This window comes from Vipera berus (assembly GCF_964194415.1).
Source record: "Vipera berus genome assembly, chromosome: 7".
Classification (NCBI taxonomy): Eukaryota; Metazoa; Chordata; class Lepidosauria; order Squamata; family Viperidae; genus Vipera; species Vipera berus.
In genome coordinates this window covers 43,233,082-43,239,726 of record NC_138209.1, presented here as the reverse complement: position 1 = coordinate 43,239,726, position 6,645 = coordinate 43,233,082, and the positions used below count along the sequence as shown (strand labels likewise).

General features: G+C 42.9%; 1 protein-coding gene across 3 annotated transcripts in view; it reads left to right on the top strand.

Annotated features, from left to right (window-relative positions):
• The first annotated feature begins 5,776 nt into the window (after positions 1-5,776).
• The window catches only part of MTUS1 (microtubule associated scaffold protein 1), a 111,010-nt gene continuing 110,141 nt past the window's right edge, over positions 5,777-6,645 (top strand). For all 3 annotated transcript variants that reach the window (XM_081333118.1, XM_081333117.1, XM_081333115.1), the window contains exon 1: positions 5,777-6,000. The gene's annotated coding sequence lies outside the window, so the exon portion shown is untranslated. The remainder of the gene's footprint in view (positions 6,001-6,645) is intronic.

The following is a 6,645-nucleotide window of genomic DNA, read 5'->3' as shown; positions in this document are numbered from 1 at the left end:
ATCGCGACCCTATGGACAACGTTCCTCCAGGCCTTCCTGTCCTCTACCATCTTCTGGAGTCCATTTAAGCTCACGCCTACTGCTTCAGTGACTCCATCCAGCCACCTCATTCTCTGTCGTCCCTTTCTTCTATTGCCCTCAATCTTTCCCAGCATTAGGCTCTTCTCCAGTGAGCCCTTCCTTCTCATTAGGTGGCCAAAGTATTTGAGTTTTAGCTTCAGAATCTGGCCTTCTAAAGAGCAGTCAGGGTTGATCTCCTCTAGGACTGACCAGCTTGATCGCCTTGCAGTCCAAGGGACTCGCAGGAGTCTTCTCCAGCACCATAGTTCAAAGGCCTCAATTCTTTGGCGCTCAGCCTTTTTTATGGTCCAACTTTCACATACCGTAACTATTTTCCCTGGATATTTCCAAACTGCTTTTCAGGCCCTGAAAGAACACAAAAGTCAGATTCACTATAAAATTTTGTCATGAATTTCTCCCATAAATAAGAACTGATATTTTCTACTGTCTATAACCATAACAAAGATTGATTTGTTGAGGTGTTTCAAGCCACAGGTTTTCAGGGAGTCCTACATAATTCACAAAGTCCCATCAGCATAGAGTAATAAAGAATAAAAACTGCTGCACTAGTTTATCTAGCATGAGAGGGCCAGTAAAATCATCCCATTAGCCATTTTATAATTTGATTATTTTGGCTGGGTTATCTGGACTCAGCCATTGCCTTTCTTATTTGAGCAAAAACAAAAATCTTACCAGATAACTTAGAATTTTATGTATTATTTATTTATTTATTTAGTAAACTTATGTGGCTTCTCATTTCACATAACGTGACTGTGAACAGCATGCAAACATAGCAACAACAATCTAGTTCTTTCATATTGGGTACTCACTTCTGTATTCAATCTACATTCATTCAGTATCTACTGTCAGGCAGAAGCGCAAAAATGGCATTTTGAAATCCAATCAAGTCCAATCCTTTATTTGCTTACACCTATTAGGCAGCATCTTGTCAAACTAAAACTATAAATTTCTAACTTACTAGGCATATTCTGTGGGATTCTAAGAGGTGGCTACCCTGAAACTCTTCCCCAGTCTCCGAGCTCAGGATTGTGTGGACTCTTGATGTGGCCCTCTTTCTGAGAAAGCTCTTGTTGCCAAAAGTCTCTCCCTCTGCTCCTGCAGGTACACATTCTATCACATCTATTCATTCTTGACCTTATCACTTCTTTTGCACATACTGTAGGCTTCTTAGGTACCCCATGCCACTGCATTCAACTTTTTTTCTTCATTTCTGTTAAGACATCCAGCTTACTTACACTGACAAAGAAATTCCTTTCAGCAATCTTTAGCCACATCCCTATCTGCTACCTTTCTACCAGCATTTGCCTAGTTTGAGAATTCCCTATGTTTCCATCTTTACTAAACATTCTATCAAGGTATCCAGATTAATCTGCTTGCTAGATGTATTGCCATTTATATATAACTTGCAATTGTATCTTCTGGGGGAAAAAGCTACCATGTTCTTAAGATATACACATTTGAAATCAATACTCTTTATTGCATCATACAGTCTCTATAATAGGAGTCCCCAACCCCTGAGTCGTGGACCGGTGCCAGGCCGTGGCATGCCAGCAACCAGTCCGCACAAACAAGCAAAGCCCCATCCATGGGATGTAGGCAGCACACAAAACCACACACATTCTCTGGTCCGTGGAAAAAACTTTCTCCACACAACCAGTCCCTGGTGCCCAAAAGGTTGGGGACCTCTGTTCTATAACATTCCTAATCCTTTTCCCCTTGGCAGATTGTTGAATGGTTAAATTATAAGATTTAAGGAAACTTCAAAACTTGACATTGATTACTCTTTTTAAATCTCTCAATCATTCATGCCCTGGTTGTCTCCCGTATGAACTACTGGAATGGGCTCTACACGGGGCTACCCTGGAAGAGTATTCAGAAACTTCAGCTGGTGCAGAATGTGGCCATGCAAGGTATTTTACATTCCCCAAGGTGGTGCATTTAACATTTTGCTGGGGGAGCTACATAAGGTACCAGTTTACTTCTGGGTCCAATGCAAGGTGTTGGTTATTACTTTTAAAGCCCTACATGGCTTGGTTCCTTACCTAAGGAACCATCTCATCCTCATCACATCAGCCCATCCTACCTAGTCAGGTAGGGAAGATACGTTACGAATCCCGTGACTTTGACTGGCAGGGTCCAGGAAGAGGGCTTTCTCTGCTGTCGCTCCCACCCTCTGGAATACTCTCCATCCAGAGATGAGAGCAGCCTCTCTTCTCCTGGCCTTTCAAAGGAGTTTGAAGGTCTGGCTCTGCCAGCTGGCTTGGGACTCACTGAGCAGCATGCAATCCTGGAGCTGGCTGGCACCTTGGCAGCCCGCCTTTTACTTTTTCCCTTATTTATTCTTTTTATCTGGCTCTTTTATTGATGTGCTGTATTTTATATGGTTCTCACATTTTTACATTTAATTGTACACTACCCAGAATCACTCTGTGAGTGAGATAGGTAAAGGTAAAGGTAAAGGTTCCCCCGCACATGCGTGCTAGTCGTTTCCGACTCTAGGGGCCGGTGCTCATCTCCGTTTCATAGCCGAAGAGCCAGCGCTTGTCCGAGGACGTCTCCGTGGTCATGTGGCCAGCATGACTAGATGCCAAAGGCGCACGGAACGCTGTTACCTTCCCACCGGAGTGGTCCCTAATTTTCTACTTGCATTTTTACGTGCTTTCGAACTGCTAGGTTGGCAGAAGCTGGGACGAGTAACAGGCGCTCACTCTGCTATGCGGCACTCGGGATTCGACCTGCCAAACTGCCAACCTTCTGATCGACAAGCTCAGCGTCCTAACCCACTGAGCCACTGCGTCCCTTCGTGAGTGAGATAAGCAGTATCTAAATTAGATAGATAGATAGATAGATAGATAGATAGATAGATAGATAGATAGATAGATAGATACAGACAGATATCTTGATCTTCAGATTTTACTTTTATAAAGGCCCAAATTCCTAAGTTCTGTATGGTCTATCTCCATCAATGGAATCTCTAAGTTAGCTGATTACTCATCAAACAAATATCAGGACTCTTGACGTAAAAGTTTATGCAGGTATTTTATGCTTTTTTCCCTAGAATAAATGTGTACTTAGGTATTTTTCATGTGGAAATAAGCTGAAAGCCCATTCTATTCACTTTTGTCCTGGTTCAATGATCATAATGTCCCCTAAGTTGTTCAACACTTCATTCAATTCTTTTTTTTTAATATAGTTAACAATCTTCTGTGTGGATAATTTTATGTGGAATCTAGATCTTGTAGGAAACAGCTTATAAGGAACTGCATTAAAGCATATTCCGGCTAACTATTCAAATAAATTTCCTGATAGCAAGAGAGGTATTTACAATTCCTTTATGGTTCATTACTTTGTTGTGGTAAAGGAACTTGTGTGTTCCAGTGATGCTGAACTATAGTTTGGGAGTGAACACTTCCTGAAGAGTCACCCATGATGAGTGGGTCATAAAAGGGTGGACAGATTAAATATGGCCCTGTGGAAAAGAAATAGTAGTTCACTCCACTATTTTGTCAAGAAAATTAAAGGTATGTATGCAACAGGGACTATGTCATCATTGTATTTTGAAGAAGCGTCTGTCAGGTTGGAAGGCATACTGTATAATGAACTAGCTGAGAAGAGGGCAAATAAAAGTAACCTTGGTACCTACAAAGGTGAAAAAGCAGCCACTGCCAGATATAGCCAAAAGCAAAAGTTCAATGCTGCAAAGATTTTCATAAGATTACAATGTGGAATATAAAAGCTATGGAGCAAGACAAATTCGATGTTATCAGAACGGATATGTGGGAATGTTCAGAAAATGTTCAGGGAATCCAAAATCTGAGAATAAGTCACTTTACATTTGAGAAGTATCAGATTGTCTATCATGGACAAGAAAATCACAGGAGACATGGAGTAACCATCAATATTAATAAAAAAAGGACAAAGTCAGTCCTCAGATACAGCACCCCAAGTGACAGAATGATTTCAATATGAGTCCAAGAGAAGGCAATCTAAATATAGAGCAAACAGAAATGAAACAATTCTATGGCAAATTACCACACCTTGCCAATACAGGACCCAGTAAAAGGATGCCAGACTAATAGGAAAAAAGTTGCAGATAAAATAGCATCTGGAATAATGTAAAAATTCGGCTTTAGTGTGTGAAAATAAGTAGGAGACAGAGTTCATCAAAGAAAAAATCCTTTTTTCCAATAACCTAAAATGGTCAATCTGCACACGAACCTCTTTGGATAGATCAAACTGATCAGTCAAGCTGATTATATACTTTTGAAGCAAAGATGCTGAAGCTTTAGTCAGCCAACAAAACCAAGATTTTAACTTACTGCAGCTCAGATTCTGAACTCCTGTTTGCAAAATTATAACTTCAAGAAACAATTGGTTCATTAAAGTAATGATCATGTGGTAAAGATAAGTAATAGATTTAATGGATTATATTTGATAAACAGAGTACCTCAAGCATTGCAAAATGCATGATATCTTCAGAGGTGAAGCAAAAAAAAAACCTATCTCAAAATGCAGAAAGCAAAAGGCAAGCAAAATTACTTTTAACTGATACACTATGTTGAAACTACTGAATCCAAAGAAAGCAAAAAGCAGAAGAAAATTTGCCCAAATAGATGTCGAGTGCCAGAAAAAAAGCAGGAAGAAACTACACGAAGAAACTTGTAGTTGTGAAGCAGGAGTGCAAAGAAAGCGAATAATCAAATGGGAAGAAGAAGATCCAAGATGACAGAAGTAAAAGGGAAACCTTTATCAAAATGGACGTGATAAAAGACAAAGAAGGCAGTGGGGAATAATGTAAAAAAAAAGATGATGTGGAGCTACCAAAGAAATTGATATAAAGATATGATCGCTAAACTTTTCTTCTGGAAATTAAATTATTTCTAGAAAATTGCTAACAACAGTTAGCTTCCAAGATTGATGGAACATCAAAGCAGGCTGTTGTAAAAACTTTGCAAGGGAATGTAGTTTGAATGTTTTTGGAAGGAAGCAGAAAATGGAGCAAACGTTATTGATGTCAAATGCCTCTACGCAGATTTACTTCTAGGAAAACATCAGATTTTGCATAGTAAGAGTTCGGAGTATACTTGCTTTCTTTTACAGCATAGTGCTTTGATACAGTTTACTGTGCCTTTAAACTTTTGTGATTTATTTTACCATGTTGTCAGTTTTATTTTCTTTTCGAAGGAGGGTTCCTTTTAAAATAAGCTATCGCTTGGACCTAAAGGATGTGCATTCCCTAAATCCAAACTGCTGGGAGTTTACCACTGTTCTTTCAGGATGAGATGCTATACAGCTGAAGCTTTTCGCTACTTCGTTTCTAGTGTCACGTATTATATAGTAAGAGAAGGGAGAACAAAAACCCTGCGTAGGAAAAAGCGCAGCTCTTTTTTCAACGTAACTCCTTCTCGTATAATTTAACAGGAAGCATTTTAAACCATATATTTAAATCTGGCCCGAGACGGTCTTATCAATTGGCAAGCAATAGGAATTGCTTTCTGCCTTAATAACGTCTCTATTAAAATGGATTGCCTTCAGTTGCCGCGGAACCCAACCCGCTTCCCCTCCCTTCCCCTCCCCGCTTCTGGTTGGGCCAGGTAGCGAGGAATGCCGTGACGTCACCGCCCAAGGCAGGTGTGGCCAGTTCCTCAAGGCACAAGAAAAGGTACTACTCCCTTTTCAGTGCACCGGCCGGGATTGAGCACGCGCACTAAGACAGAAAACGGACCTAAGGGAAAGGGAGGAGGGAAAGGAGTGAGGGCGAGCGAGCGAGCGCGCGCGCCCCGCGTCCCGCGTGCGCGCATAGGCTCAACGCACCAGCTCCGAAGTCGGCGCCGAGCGAAGCGTCCTGCAGTAGCTACTAAAGATTAAACCAAGTTGTGTTGGAGCTGCGCTTTGGGAGAGCAGCTCCGGGCGCGATAGGTGAGTGCTTTCGGTTACTGGGGCCTGCAAAGGGATGAGAAAGAGGGTGTTCTGGCTAACCTTTCATCTTCTGGCCCCTTGCTGGGCTGCGACGCAGCGGGTGCAGACGGGGAGGGAGAAAACTGAAGTTTTGCTCTAGAGCAGGGGTCTTCAAACTTGGCCCTTTTATGACTTGTGGACTTCAACTCCCAGAATTCCTCAGCCAGCAAAGCTGGCTGAGGAATTCTGGGAGTTGAAGTCCACAAGTCATAAAAGGGCCAAGTTTGAAGACCCCTGCTCTAGACCTTGGGAGCGGGGGGGAGTGTTGGAGGTGTCCTTCCGCCTCCCCTCTGCCCGGGCGAAGGCTGAACTTTCGCGTGGGAAGGAAAGTTTTTTTTTTCGGGTCGGCTGGCTAAGCTCTTCGGCGGGGGCGACAGCGAAGCGGGGGGGGGTCGCTTGTCTCCGGACCTGGGAGACGCCGTTGGGCCAATAGGAAGCGCGGAAGCGGAGACGGGGGGAGGGGTTGTCATTGGAAGGGGGAGCCGACGATTCGGACCCTTGCCCGGCGGCTCGCGCCGCGACCTGTCCTCGCGCTTCTCCGGAGGCTCTTCGGAGAGTAGGAGCTCCTGCGGGGCTGCCTCTAGGGAAGGAGCCGCGTTGAAGGGA